This window comes from Lonchura striata, chromosome 24, assembly GCF_046129695.1.
Source record: "Lonchura striata isolate bLonStr1 chromosome 24, bLonStr1.mat, whole genome shotgun sequence".
Classification (NCBI taxonomy): Eukaryota; Metazoa; Chordata; class Aves; order Passeriformes; family Estrildidae; genus Lonchura; species Lonchura striata.
The window spans coordinates 4649985-4666066 of NC_134626.1; the positions used below are offsets into that span (position 1 = coordinate 4649985).

At 52.4% G+C, this 16082-nt stretch overlaps 1 long non-coding RNA gene across 1 annotated transcript in view; it reads left to right on the forward strand.

Annotated features, from left to right (window-relative positions):
• Window positions 1-13982, forward strand: part of LOC110472503 (uncharacterized) — a 73590-nt gene extending 59608 nt beyond the window's left edge. Inside the window, exon 4 of the long non-coding RNA XR_002465727.2 lies at window positions 1-13982. This exon is cut by the window's left edge and continues 16681 nt beyond it. This is a non-coding gene — a long non-coding RNA (uncharacterized LOC110472503).
• Window positions 13983-16082: the final 2100 nt, after the last annotated feature.

Sequence of the window (16082 nt, forward strand, 5' to 3'; positions counted from 1 at the left end):
GAGCCCTACAAACTGACATCAGGAACCTGGACTGCTGAGTTTTCTTTCCCAGGGAAAATGGCCAAAGGATGTGCCCAGGGGCCCCTGGCCCTGACTGCAAAATATCCTTATATTGAAGGATGGAACCCACACCGAATCTGTGCCCACCTCAAACTTGTACTGCCCTGATAGACCCAAGGGAGCCCTACAAACTGACATCAGGAACCTGGACTGCTGAGTTTTCTTTCCCAGGGAAAATGGAAAAAGGATGTGCCCAGGGGCCCCTGGCCCTGACTGCAAAAAATCCTTATATCGAAGGATGGACCCCACACCGAAGTTGTCCCCACCTCAAACTTGTGCTGCCCTGATAGACCCAAGGGAGCCCTACAAACTGACATCAGGAACCTGGACTGCTGAGTTTTCTTTCCCAGGGAAAATGGAAAAAGGATGTGCCCAGGGTCCCCTAGCCCTGGACAGGGCCCTCACTAAAAAAAATCCTTATATCGAAGGATGGACCCCACACCGAAGTTGTCCCCACCTCAAACTTGTGCTGCCCTGATAGACCCAAGGGAGCCCTACAAACTGACATCAGGAACCTGGACTGCTGAGTTTTCTTTCCCAGGGAAAATGGAAAAAGGATGTGCCCGGGGGCCCCTGGCCCTGACTGCAAAGAATCCATATATCGAAGGATGGACCCCACACCGAAGTTGTCCCCACCTCAAACTTGTGCTGCCCTGATAGACCCAAGGGAGCCCTACAAACTGACATCAGGAACCTGGACTGCTGAGTTTTCTTTCCCAGGGAAAATGGCCAAAGGTTGTGCCCGGGGGCCCCAGGCCCTGACTGAAAAAAATCCTTATATCGAAGGATGGACCCCACACCGAAGTTGTCCCCACCTCAAACTTGTGCTGCCCTGATAGACCCAAGGGAGCCCTACAAACTGACATCAGGAACCTGGACTGCTGAGTTTTCTTTCCCAGGGAAAATGGCCAAATGATGTGCCCAGGGGCCCCTGGACCTGGGTAGGGACCTCATTGCAAAGAATCCTTATATCGAAGGATGGACCCCGCACCGAAGTTGTCCCCACGTCAAACTTGTGCTGCCCTGATAGACCCAAGGGAGCCCTACAAACTGACATCAGGAACCTGGACTGCTGAGTTTTCTTTCCCAGGGAAAATGGAAAAAGGATGTGCCCAGGGGCCCCTGGCCCTGACTGCAAAAAATCCTTATATCGAAGGATGGAGCCCACACCGAAGTTGTCCCCACCTCAAACTTGTGCTGCCCTGATACACCCAAGGGAGCCCTACAAACTGACATCAGGAACCTGGACTGCTGAGTTTTCTTTCCCAGGGAAAATGGAAAAAGGATGTGCCCAGGGGCTCCTGGCCCTGACTGCAAAAAATCCTTATATCGAAGGATGGACCCCACACCGAAGTTGTCCCCACCTCAAACTTGTGCTGCCCTGATAAACCCAAGGCAGCCCTACAAACTGACATCAGGAACCTGGACTGCTGAGTTTTCTTTCCCAGGGAAAATGGAAAAAGGATGTGCCCAGGGTCCCCTAGCCCTGGACAGGGCCCTCACTAAAAAAAATCCTAATATCGAAGGATGGACCCCACACCGAAGTTGTCCCCACCTCAAACTTGTGCTGCCCTGATACACCCAAGGGAGCCCTACAAACTGACATCAGGAACCTGGACTGCTGAGTTTTCTTTCCCAGGGAAAATGGCCAAAGGTTGTGCCCGGGAGCCCTTGGCCCTGACTGAAAAAAATCCTTATATCGAAGGATGGACCCCGCACCGAAGTTGTCCCCACCTCAAACTTGTGCTGCCCTGATAGACCCAAGGGAGCCCTACAAACTGACATCAGGAACCTGGACTGCTGAGTTTTCTTTCCCAGGGAAAATGGAAAAAGGATGTGCCCAGGGGCCCCTGGCCATGACTGCAAAAAATCCTTATATCGAAGGATGGACCCCACACCGAAGTTCTCCCCACCTCAAACTTGTGCTGCCCTGATACACCCAAGAGAACCCTACAAACTGATATCAGGAACCTGGACTGCTGAGTTTTCTTTCCCAGGGAAAATGGAAAAAGGATGTGCCCTGGGGCCCCTGGCCCTGACTGCAAAAAATCCTTATATCGAAGGATGGAGCCCACACCGAAGTTGTCCCCACCTCAAACTTGTGCTGCCCTGATAGACCCAAGGGAGCCCTACAAACTGACATCAGGAACCTGGACTGCTGAGTTTTCTTTCCCAGGGAAAATGGAAAAAGGATGTGCCCACGGGCCCCGGCCCTGGGCAGGGACCTCACTGCAAAAAATCCTTATATCGAAGGATGGAGCCCACACCGAAGTTGTCCCCACCTCAAACTTGTGCTGCCCTGATAGACCCAAGGGAGCCCTACAAACTGACATCAGGAACCTGGACTGCTGAGTTTTCTTTCCCAGGGAAAATGGAAAAAGGATGTGCCCAGGGGCCCCTGGCCCTGACTGCAAAAATCCTTATATCGAAGGATGGACCCCACACCGAAGTTGTCCCCACCTCAAACTTGTGCTGCCCTGATAGACCCAAGGGAGCCCTACAAACTGACATCAGGAACCTGGACTGCTGAGTTTTCTTTCCCAGGGAAAATGGAAAAAGGATGTGCCCAAGGGCCCCTGGCCCTGACTGCAAAAAATCCTTATATCGAAGGATGCACCCCACACCGAAGTTGTCCCCACCTCAAACTTGTGCTGCCCTGATAGACCCAAGGGAGCCCTACAAACTGACATCAGGAACCTGGACTGCTGAGTTTTCTTTCCCAGGGAAAATGGAAAAAGGATGTGCCCAGGGGCCCCTGGCCCTGACTGCAAAATATCCTTATATTGAAGGATGGAACCCACACCGAAGCTGTGCCCACCTCAAACTTGTACTGCCCTGATAGACCCAAGGCAGCCCTACAAACTGACATCAGGAACCTGGACTGCTGAGTTTTCTTTCCCAGGGAAAATGGAAAAAGGATGTGCCCAGGGGCCCCTGGCCCTGACTGCAAAAAATCCTTATATCGAAGGATGCACCCCACACCGAAGTTGTCCCCACCTCAAACTTGTGCTGCCCTGATAGACCCAAGGGAGCCCTACAAACTGACATCAGGAACCTGGACTGCTGAGTTTTCTTTCCCAGGGAAAATGGAAAAAGGATGTGCCCAGGGGCCCCTGGCCATGACTGCAAAAAATCCTTATATCGAAGGATGGACCCCACACCGAAGTTCTCCCCACCTCAAACTTGTGCTGCCCTGATAGACCCAAGAGAAACCTACAAACTGATATCAGGAACCTGGACTGCTGAGTTTTCTTTCCCAGGGAAAATGGAAAAAGGATGTGCCCTGGGGCCCCTGGCCCTGACTGCAAAAAATCCTTATATCGAAGGATGGAGCCCACACCGAAGTTGTCCCCACCTCAAACTTGTGCTGCCCTGATAGACCCAAGGGAGCCCTACAAACTGACATCAGGAACCTGGACTGCTGAGTTTTCTTTCCCAGGGAAAATGGAAAAAGGATGTGCCCACGGGCCCCGGCCCTGGGCAGGGACCTCACTGCAAAAAATCCTTATATCGAAGGATGGAGCCCACACCGAAGTTGTCCCCACCTCAAACTTGTGCTGCCCTGATAGACCCAAGGGAGCCCTACAAACTGACATCAGGAACCTGGACTGCTGAGTTTTCTTTCCCAGGGAAAATGGAAAAAGGATGTGCCCAGGGGCCCCTGGCCCTGACTGCAAAAATCCTTATATCGAAGGATGGACCCCACACCGAAGTTGTCCCCACCTCAAACTTGTGCTGCCCTGATAGACCCAAGGGAGCCCTACAAACTGACATCAGGAACCTGGACTGCTGAGTTTTCTTTCCCAGGGAAAATGGAAAAAGGATGTGCCCAAGGGCCCCTGGCCCTGACTGCAAAAAATCCTTATATCGAAGGATGCACCCCACACCGAAGTTGTCCCCACCTCAAACTTGTGCTGCCCTGATAGACCCAAGGGAGCCCTACAAACTGACATCAGGAACCTGGACTGCTGAGTTTTCTTTCCCAGGGAAAATGGAAAAAGGATGTGCCCAGGGGCCCCTGGCCCTGACTGCAAAATATCCTTATATTGAAGGATGGAACCCACACCGAAGCTGTGCCCACCTCAAACTTGTACTGCCCTGATAGACCCAAGGCAGCCCTACAAACTGACATCAGGAACCTGGACTGCTGAGTTTTCTTTCCCAGGGAAAATGGAAAAAGGATGTGCCCAGGGGCCCCTGGCCCTGACTGCAAAAAATCCTTATATCGAAGGATGGACCCCACACCGAAGTTGTCCCCACCTCAAACTTGTGCTGCCCTGATAGACCCAAGGGAGCCCTACAAACTGACATCAGGAACCTGGACTGCTGAGTTTTCTTTCCCAGGGAAAATGGCCAAAGGTTGTGCCCGGGGGCCCCTGGCCCTGACTGAAAAAAATCCTTATATCGAAGGATGGACCCCACACCGAAGTTGTCCCCACCTCAAACTTGTGCTGCCCTGATACACCCAAGAGAACCCTACAAACTGACATCAGGAACCTGGACTGCTGAGTTTTCTTTCCCAGGGAAAAAGGAAAAAGGATGTTCCCGGGGGCCCCTGGCCCTGACTGCAAAGTATCCTTATATCGAAGGATGGAGCCCACACCGAAGTTGTCCCCACCTCAAACTTGTGCTGCCCTGATAGACCCAAGGGAGCCCTACAAACTGACATCAGGAACCTGGACTGCTGAGCTTTCTTTCCCAGGGAAAATGGCCAAAGGTTGTGCCCGGGGGCCCCTGGCCCTGACTGAAAAAAATCCTTATATCGAAGGATGGACCCCGCACCGAAGTTGTCCCCACCTCAAACTTGTGCTGCCCTGATAGACCCAAGGGAGCCCTACAAACTGACATCAGGAACCTGGACTGCTGAGTTTTCTTTCCCAGGGAAAATGGCCAAATGATGTGCCCAGGGGCCCCTGGACCTGGGTAGGGACCTCGTTGCAAAGAATCCTTATATCGAAGGATGGACCCCACACCGAAGTTGTCCCCACCTCAAACTTGTGCTGCCCTGATAGACCCAAGGGAGCCCTACAAACTGACATCAGGAACCTGGACTGCTGAGTTTTCTTTCCCAGGGAAAATGGAAAAAGGATGTGCCCAGGGTCCCCTGGCCCTGACTGCAAAAAATCCTTATATCGAAGGATGGACCCCACACCGAAGTTGTCCCCACCTCAAACTTGTGCTGCCCTGATAAACCCAAGGCAGCCCTACAAACTGACATCAGGAACCTGGACTGCTGAGTTTTCTTTCCCAGGGAAAATGGCCAAAGGATGTGCCCAGGGGCCCCTGGCCCTGACTGCAAAATATCCTTATATTGAAGGATGGAACCCACACCGAATCTGTGCCCACCTCAAACTTGTACTGCCCTGATAGACCCAAGGGAGCCCTACAAACTGACATCAGGAACCTGGACTGCTGAGTTTTCTTTCCCAGGGAAAATGGAAAAAGGATGTGCCCAGGGGCCCCTGGCCCTGACTGCAAAAAATCCTTATATCGAAGGATGGACCCCACACCGAAGTTGTCCCCACCTCAAACTTGTGCTGCCCTGATAGACCCAAGGGAGCCCTACAAACTGACATCAGGAACCTGGACTGCTGAGTTTTCTTTCCCAGGGAAAATGGAAAAAGGATGTGCCCAGGGTCCCCTAGCCCTGGACAGGGCCCTCACTAAAAAAAATCCTTATATCGAAGGATGGACCCCACACCGAAGTTGTCCCCACCTCAAACTTGTGCTGCCCTGATAGACCCAAGGGAGCCCTACAAACTGACATCAGGAACCTGGACTGCTGAGTTTTCTTTCCCAGGGAAAATGGAAAAAGGATGTGCCCGGGGGCCCCTGGCCCTGACTGCAAAAAATCCTTATATCGAAGGATGGACCCCACACCGAAGTTGTCCCCACCTCAAACTTGTGCTGCCCTGATACACCCAAGGGAGCCCTACAAACTGACATCAGGAACCTGGACTGCTGAGTTTTCTTTCCCAGGGAAAATGGAAAAAGGATGTGCCCGGGGGCCCCTGGCCCTGACTGCAAAGAATCCATATATCGAAGGATGGACCCCACACCGAAGTTGTCCCCACCTCAAACTTGTGCTGCCCTGATAGACCCAAGGGAGCCCTACAAACTGACATCAGGAACCTGGACTGCTGAGTTTTCTTTCCCAGGGAAAATGGCCAAAGGTTGTGCCCGGGGGCCCCAGGCCCTGACTGAAAAAAATCCTTATATCGAAGGATGGACCCCACACCGAAGTTGTCCCCACCTCAAACTTGTGCTGCCCTGATAGACCCAAGGGAGCCCTACAAACTGACATCAGGAACCTGGACTGCTGAGTTTTCTTTCCCAGGGAAAATGGCCAAATGATGTGCCCAGGGGCCCCTGGACCTGGGTAGGGACCTCATTGCAAAGAATCCTTATATCGAAGGATGGACCCCGCACCGAAGTTGTCCCCACGTCAAACTTGTGCTGCCCTGATAGACCCAAGGGAGCCCTACAAACTGACATCAGGAACCTGGACTGCTGAGTTTTCTTTCCCAGGGAAAATGGAAAAAGGATGTGCCCAGGGGCCCCGGCCCTGGGCAGGGACCTCACTGCAAAAAATCCTTATATCGAAGGATGGACCCCACACCGAAGTTGTCCCCACCTCAAACTTGTGCTGCCCTGATAGACCCAAGGCAGCCCTACAAACTGACATCAGGAACCTGGACTGCTGAGTTTTCTTTCCCAGGGAAAATGGAAAAAGGATGTGCCCAGGGGCCCCTGGCCCTGACTGCAAAATATCCTTATATTGAATGATGGAACCCACACCGAAGCTGTGCCCACCTCAAACTTGTACTGCCCTGATAGACCCAAGGCAGCCCTACAAACTGACATCAGGAACCTGGACTGCTGAGTTTTCTTTCCCAGGGAAAATGGAAAAAGGATGTGCCCAGGGGCCCCTGGCCCTGACTGCAAAAAATCCTTATATCGAAGGATGCACCCCACACCGAAGTTGTCCCCACCTCAAACTTGTGCTGCCCTGATAGACCCAAGGGAGCCCTACAAACTGACATCAGGAACCTGGACTGCTGAGTTTTCTTTCCCAGGGAAAATGGAAAAAGGATGTGCCCAGGGTCCCCTAGCCCTGGACAGGGCCCTCACTAAAAAAAATCCTTATATCGAAGGATGGACCCCACACCGAAGTTGTCCCCACCTCAAACTTGTGCTGCCCTGATACACCCAAGGGAGCCCTACAAACTCACATCAGGAACCTGGACTGCTGAGTTTTCTTTCCCAGGGAAAATGGCCAAATGATGTGCCCAGGGGCCCCTGGCCCTGACTGCAAAGAATCCTTATATCGAAGGATGGACCCCACACCGAAGTTGTCCCCACCTCAAACTTGTGCTGCCCTGATACACCCAAGGGAGCCCTACAAACTGACATCAGGAACCTGGACTGCTGAGTTTTCTTTCCCAGGGAAAATGGAAAAAGGATGTGCCCGGGGGCCCCTGGCCCTGACTGCAAAGAATCCTTATATCGAAGGATGGACCCCACACCGAAGTTGTCCCCACCTCAAACTTGTGCTGCCCTGATAGACCCAAGGGAGCCCTACAAACTGACATCAGGAACCTGGACTGCTGAGTTTTCTTTCCCAGGGAAAATGGCCAAAGGTTGTGCCCGGGGGGCCAGGCCCTGACTGAAAAAAATCCTTATATCGAAGGATGGACCCCACACCGAAGTTGTCCCCACCTCAAACTTGTGCTGCCCTGATAGACCCAAGGGAGCCCTACAAACTGACATCAGGAACCTGGACTGCTGAGTTTTCTTTCCCAGGGAAAATGGCCAAATGATGTGCCCAGGGGCCCCTGGACCTGGGTAGGGACCTCATTGCAAAGAATCCTTATATCGAAGGATGGACCCCACACCGAAGTTGTCCCCACCTCAAACTTGTGCTGCTCTGATAGACCCAAGGGAGCCCTACAAACTGACATCAGGAACCTGGACTGCTGAGTTTTCTTTCCCAGGGAAAATGGAAAAAGGATGTGCCCAGGGGCCCCGGCCCTGGGCAGGGACCTCACTGCAAAAAATTCTTATATCGAAGGATGGACCCCACACCGAAGTTGTCCCCACCTCAAACTTGTGCTGCCCTGATAGACCCAAGGGAGCCATACAAACTGACATCAGGAACCTGGACTGCTGAGTTTTCTTTCCCAGGGAAAATGGCCAAATGATGTGCCCAGGGGCCCCTGGACCTGGGTAGGGACCTCATTGCAAAGAATCCTTATATCGAAGGATGGACCCCACACCGAAGTTGTCCCCACCTCAAACTTGTGCTGCCCTGATAAACCCAAGGCAGCCCTACAAACTGACATCAGGAACCTGGACTGCTGAGTTTTCTTTCCCAGGGAAAATGGAAAAAGGATGTGCCCAGGGGCCCCTGGCCCTGACTGCAAAATATCCTTATATTGAATGATGGAACCCACACCGAAGCTGTGCCCACCTCAAACTTGTACTGCCCTGATAGACCCAAGGGAGCCCTACAAACTGACATCAGGAACCTGGACTGCTGAGTTTTCTTTCCCAGGGAAAATGGAAAAAGGATGTGCCCAGGGTCCCCTAGCCCTGGACAGGGCCCTCACTAAAAAAAATCCTTATATTGAAGGATGCACCCCACACCGAAGTTGTCCCCACCTCAAACTTGTGCTGCCCTGATAGACCTAAGGGAGCCCTACAAACTGACATCAGGAACCTGGACTGCTGAGTTTTCTTTCCCAGGGAAAATGGAAAAAGGATGTGCCCGGGGGCCCCTGGCCCTGACTGCAAAAAATCCTTATATCGAAGGATGGACCCCACACCGAAGTTGTCCCCACCTCAAACTTGTGCTGCCCTGATAGACCCAAGGGAGCCCTACAAACTGACATCAGGAACCTGGACTGCTGAGTTTTCTTTCCCAGGGAAAATGGAAAAAGGATGTGCCCCGGGGCCCCTGGCCCTGACTGCAAAGAATCCTTATATCGAAGGATGGACCCCACACCGAAGTTGTCCCCACCTCAAACTTGTGCTGCCCTGATAGACCCAAGGGAGCCCTACAAACTGACATCAGGAACCTGGACTGCTGAGTTTTCTTTCCCAGGGGAAATGGCCAAAGGTTGTGCCCGGGGGCCCCTGGCCCTGACTGAAAAAAATCCTTATATCGAAGGATGGACCCCACACCGAAGTTGTCCCCACCATAAACTTGTGCTGCCCTGATACACCCAAGAGAACCCTACAAACTGACATCAGGAACCTGGACTGCTGAGTTTTCTTTCCCAGGGAAAAAGGAAAAAGTATGTGCCCAGGGGCCCCTGGCCCTGACTGCAAAATATCCTTATATTGAATGATGGAACCCACACCGAAGCTGTGCCCACCTCAAACTTGTACTGCCCTGATAGACCCAAGGCAGCCCTACAAACTGACATCAGGAACCTGGACTGCTGAGTTTTCTTTCCCAGGGAAAATGGAAAAAGGATGTGCCCAGGGGCCCCTGGCCCTGACTGCAAAAAATCCTTATATCGAAGGATGCACCCCACACCGAAGTTGTCCCCACCTCAAACTTGTGCTGCCCTGATAGACCCAAGGGAGCCCTACAAACTGACATCAGGAACCTGGACTGCTGAGTTTTCTTTCCCAGGGAAAATGGAAAAAGGATGTGCCCAGGGTCCCCTAGCCCTGGACAGGGCCCTCACTAAAAAAAATCCTTATATCGAAGGATGCACCCCACACCGAAGTTGTCCCCACCTCAAACTTGTGCTGCCCTGATAGACCCAAGGGAGCCCTACAAACTGACATCAGGAACCTGGACTGCTGAGTTTTCTTTCCCAGGGAAAATGGAAAAAGGATGTGCCCGGGGGCCCCTGGCCCTGACTGCAAAAAATCCTTATATCGAAGGATGGACCCCACACCGAAGTTGTCCCCACCTCAAACTTGTGCTGCCCTGATAGACCCAAGGGAGCCCTACAAACTGACATCAGGAACCTGGACTGCTGAGTTTTCTTTCCCAGGGAAAATGGAAAAAGGATGTGCCCCGGGGCCCCTGGCCCTGACTGCAAAGAATCCTTATATCGAAGGATGGACCCCACACCGAAGTTGTCCCCACCTCAAACTTGTGCTGCCCTGATAGACCCAAGGGAGCCCTACAAACTGACATCAGGAACCTGGACTGCTGAGTTTTCTTTCCCAGGGAAAATGGAAAAAGGATGTGCCCAGGGGCCCCTGGACCTGGGTAGGGACCTCATTGCAAAGAATCCTTATATCGAAGGATGGACCCCACACCGAAGTTGTCCCCACCTCAAACTTGTGCTGCTCTGATAGACCCAAGGGAGCCCTACAAACTGACATCAGGAACCTGGACTGCTGAGTTTTCTTTCCCAGGGAAAATGGAAAAAGGATGTGCCCAGGGTCCCCTGGCCCTGACTGCAAAAAATCCTTATATCGAAGGATGGACCCCACACCGAAGTTGTCCCCACCTCAAACTTGTGCTGCCCTGATACACCCAAGGGAGCCCTACAAATTGACATCAGGAACCTGGACTGCTGAGTTTTCTTTCCCAGGGAAAATGGAAAAAGGATGTGCCCAGGGGCCCCTGGCCCTGACTGCAAAAAATCCTTATATCGAAGGATGCACCCCACACCGAAGTTGTCCCCACCTCAAACTTGTGCTGCCCTGATAGACCCAAGGGAGCCCTACAAACTGACATCAGGAACCTGGACTGCTGAGTTTTCTTTCCCAGGGAAAATGGCCAAAGGCTGTGCCCAGGGGCCCCTGGCCCTGACTGCAAAAAATCCTTATATCGAAGGATGGAGCCCACACCGAAGTTGTCCCCACCTCAAACTTGTGCTACCCTGATACATCCAAGGGAGCCCTACAAACTGACATCAGGAACCTGGACTGCTGAGTTTTCTTTCCCAGGGAAAATGGAAAAAGGATGTGCCCAGGGGCTCCTGGCCTTGACTGCAAAAAATCCTTATATCGAAGGATGGACCCCACACCGAAGTTGTCCCCACCTCAAACTTGTGCTGCCCTGATAAACCCAAGGCAGCCCTACAAACTGACATCAGGAACCTGGACTGCTGAGTTTTCTTTCCCAGGGAAAATGGAAAAAGGATGTGCCCAGGGGCCCCTGGCCCTGACTGCAAAATATCCATATATCGAAGGATGGAGCCCACACCGAAGTTGTCCCCACCTCAAACTTGTGCTACCCTGATACATCCAAGGGAGCCCTACAAACTGACATCAGGAACCTGGACTGCTGAGTTTTCTTTCCCAGGGAAAATGGAAAAAGGATGTGCCCGGGGGCCCCTGGCCCTGACTGCAAAAAATCCTTATATCGAAGGATGGACCCCACACCGAAGTTGTCCCCACCTCAAACTTGTGCTGCCCTGATAGACCCAAGGGAGCCCTACAAACTGACATCAGGAACCTGGACTGCTGAGTTTTCTTTCCCAGGGAAAATGGAAAAAGGATGTGCCCCGGGGCCCCTGGCCCTGACTGCAAAGAATCCTTATATCGAAGGATGGACCCCACACCGAAGTTGTCCCCACCTCAAACTTGTGCTGCCCTGATAGACCCAAGGGAGCCCTACAAACTGACATCAGGAACCTGGACTGCTGAGTTTTCTTTCCCAGGGGAAATGGCCAAAGGTTGTGCCCGGGGGCCCCTGGCCCTGACTGAAAAAAATCCTTATATCGAAGGATGGACCCCACACCGAAGTTGTCCCCACCATAAACTTGTGCTGCCCTGATACACCCAAGAGAACCCTACAAACTGACATCAGGAACCTGGACTGCTGAGTTTTCTTTCCCAGGGAAAAAGGAAAAAGTATGTGCCCAGGGGCCCCTGGCCCTGACTGCAAAATATCCTTATATTGAATGATGGAACCCACACCGAAGCTGTGCCCACCTCAAACTTGTACTGCCCTGATAGACCCAAGGCAGCCCTACAAACTGACATCAGGAACCTGGACTGCTGAGTTTTCTTTCCCAGGGAAAATGGAAAAAGGATGTGCCCAGGGGCCCCTGGCCCTGACTGCAAAAAATCCTTATATCGAAGGATGCACCCCACACCGAAGTTGTCCCCACCTCAAACTTGTGCTGCCCTGATAGACCCAAGGGAGCCCTACAAACTGACATCAGGAACCTGGACTGCTGAGTTTTCTTTCCCAGGGAAAATGGAAAAAGGATGTGCCCAGGGTCCCCTAGCCCTGGACAGGGCCCTCACTAAAAAAAATCCTTATATCGAAGGATGCACCCCACACCGAAGTTGTCCCCACCTCAAACTTGTGCTGCCCTGATAGACCCAAGGGAGCCCTACAAACTGACATCAGGAACCTGGACTGCTGAGTTTTCTTTCCCAGGGAAAATGGAAAAAGGATGTGCCCGGGGGCCCCTGGCCCTGACTGCAAAAAATCCTTATATCGAAGGATGGACCCCACACCGAAGTTGTCCCCACCTCAAACTTGTGCTGCCCTGATAGACCCAAGGGAGCCCTACAAACTGACATCAGGAACCTGGACTGCTGAGTTTTCTTTCCCAGGGAAAATGGAAAAAGGATGTGCCCCGGGGCCCCTGGCCCTGACTGCAAAGAATCCTTATATCGAAGGATGGACCCCACACCGAAGTTGTCCCCACCTCAAACTTGTGCTGCCCTGATAGACCCAAGGGAGCCCTACAAACTGACATCAGGAACCTGGACTGCTGAGTTTTCTTTCCCAGGGAAAATGGAAAAAGGATGTGCCCAGGGGCCCCTGGACCTGGGTAGGGACCTCATTGCAAAGAATCCTTATATCGAAGGATGGACCCCACACCGAAGTTGTCCCCACCTCAAACTTGTGCTGCTCTGATAGACCCAAGGGAGCCCTACAAACTGACATCAGGAACCTGGACTGCTGAGTTTTCTTTCCCAGGGAAAATGGAAAAAGGATGTGCCCAGGGTCCCCTGGCCCTGACTGCAAAAAATCCTTATATCGAAGGATGGACCCCACACCGAAGTTGTCCCCACCTCAAACTTGTGCTGCCCTGATACACCCAAGGGAGCCCTACAAATTGACATCAGGAACCTGGACTGCTGAGTTTTCTTTCCCAGGGAAAATGGAAAAAGGATGTGCCCAGGGGCCCCTGGCCCTGACTGCAAAAAATCCTTATATCGAAGGATGCACCCCACACCGAAGTTGTCCCCACCTCAAACTTGTGCTGCCCTGATAGACCCAAGGGAGCCCTACAAACTGACATCAGGAACCTGGACTGCTGAGTTTTCTTTCCCAGGGAAAATGGAAAAAGGATGTGCCCAGGGGCCCCTGGCCCTGACTGCAAAAAATCCTTATATCGAAGGATGGAGCCCACACCGAAGTTGTCCCCACCTCAAACTTGTGCTACCCTGATACATCCAAGGGAGCCCTACAAACTGACATCAGGAACCTGGACTGCTGAGTTTTCTTTCCCAGGGAAAATGGAAAAAGGATGTGCCCAGGGGCTCCTGGCCTTGACTGCAAAAAATCCTTATATCGAAGGATGGACCCCACACCGAAGTTGTCCCCACCTCAAACTTGTGCTGCCCTGATAAACCCAAGGCAGCCCTACAAACTGACATCAGGAACCTGGACTGCTGAGTTTTCTTTCCCAGGGAAAATGGAAAAAGGATGTGCCCAGGGGCCCCTGGCCCTGACTGCAAAATATCCATATATCGAAGGATGGAGCCCACACCGAAGTTGTCCCCACCTCAAACTTGTGCTACCCTGATACATCCAAGGGAGCCCTACAAACTGACATCAGGAACCTGGACTGCTGAGTTTTCTTTCCCAGGGAAAATGGAAAAAGGATGTGCCAAGGGGCCCCTGGCCCTGACTGCAAAAAATCCTTATATCGAAGGATGGAGCCCACACCGAAGTTGTCCCCACCTCAAACTTGTGCTGCCCTGATAGACCCAAGGGAGCCCTACAAACTGACATCAGGAACCTGGACTGCTGAGTTTTCTTTCCCAGGGAAAATGGAAAAAGGATGTGCCCAGGGGCCCCTGGCCCTGACTGCAAAAAATCGTTATATCGAAGGATGGACCCCACACCGAAGTTGTCCCCACCTCAAACTTGTGCTACCCTGATACACCCAAGGGAGCCCTACAAACTGACATCAGGAACCTGGACTGTTTAGTTTTCTTTCCCAGGGAAAATGGAAAAAGGATGTCCCCAGGGGCCCCTGGCCCTGACTGCAAAAAATCCATATATCGAAGGATGGAGCCCACACCGAAGTTGTCCCCACCTCAAACTTGTGCTGCCCTGATAGACCCAAGGGAGCCCTACAAACTGACATCAGGAACCTGGACTGCTGAGTTTTCTTTCCCAGGGAAAATGGAAAAAGGCTGTGCCCAGGGGTCCCTGGTCCTGGGCTGTGGCCTCACTACAAAAAATCCTTATATCGAAGGATGGAGCCCACACCAAAGTTGTCCCCACCTCAAACTTGTGCTGCCCTGATAGACCCAAGGGAGCCCTACAAACTGACATCAGGAACCTGGACTGCTGAGTTTTCTTTCCCACGGAAAATGGAAAAAGGATGTGCCCAGGGGCCCCTGTCCCTGACTGCAAAAAATCCTTATATCGAAGGATGGACCCCACACCGAAGTTGTCCCCACCTCAAACTTGTGCTGCCCTGATACACCCAAGGGAGCCCTACAAACTGACATCAGGAACCTGGACTGCTGAGTTTTCTTTCCCAGGGAAAATGGAAAAAGGATGTGCCCAGGGGCCCCTGGCCCTTGTTTAGGGCCTCACTACAAAAAATCCTTATATCGAAGGATGGACCCCACACCGAAGTTGTCCCCACCTCAAACTTGTGCTGCCCTGATACACCCAAGGGAGCCCTACAAACTGACATCAGGAACCTGGACTGCTGAGTTTTCTTTCCCAGGGAAACTGGAAAAAGGATGTGCCCAGCGGCCCCTGGCCCTGACTGCAAAAAATCCTTATATCGAAGGATGGAGCCCACACCGAAGTTGTCCCCACCTCAAACTTGTGCTGCCCTGATAGACCCAAGGGAGCCCTACAAACTGACATCAGGAACCTGGACTGCTGAGTTTTCTTTCCCAGGGAAAATGGAAAAAGGATGTGCCCAGGGGCCCCTGGCCCTGACTGCAAAAAATCGTTATATAGAAGGATGCACCCCACACCGAAGTTGTCCCCACCTCAAACTTGTGCTACCCTGATACACCCAAGGGAGCCCTACAAACTGACATCAGGAACCTGGACTGCTGAGTTTTCTTTCCCAGGGAAAATGGAAAAAGGATGTGCCCAGGGGCCCCTGGCCCTGACTGCAAAAAATCCATATATCGAAGGATGGACCCCACACCGAAGTTCTCCCCACCTCAAACTTGTGCTGCCCTGATAGACCCAAGGGAGCCCTACAAACTGACATCACGAACCTGGACTGCTGAGTTTTCTTTCCCAGGGAAAATGGAAAAAGGATGTGCCCAGGGGTCCCTGGTCCTGGGCTGTGGCCTCACTACAAAAAATCCTTATATAGAAGGATGGAGCCCACACCAAAGTTGTCCCCACCTCAAACTTGTGCTGCCCTGATAGACCCAAGGGAGCCCTACAAACTGACATCAGGAACCTGGACTGCTGAGTTTTCTTTCCCAGGGAAAATGGAAAAAGGATGTGCCCAGGGGCCCCTGGCCCTGACTGCAAAAAATCCTTATATCGAAGGATGGACCCCACACCGAAGTTGTCCCCACCTCAAACTTGTGCTTCCCTGATACATCCAAGGGAGCCCTACAAACTGACATCAGGAACCTGGACTGCTGAGTTTTCTTTCCCAGGGAAAATGGAAAAAGGTTGTGCCCAGGGGCCCCTGGCCCTGACTGCAAAAAATCCTTATATCGAAGGATGGAGCCCACACCAAAGTTGTCCCCACCTCAAACTTGTGCTGCCCTGATAGACCCAAGGGAGCCCTACAAACTGACATCAGGAACCTGGACTACTGAGTTTTCTTTCCCAGGGAAAATGGAAAAAGGATATGCCCAGGGGCCCC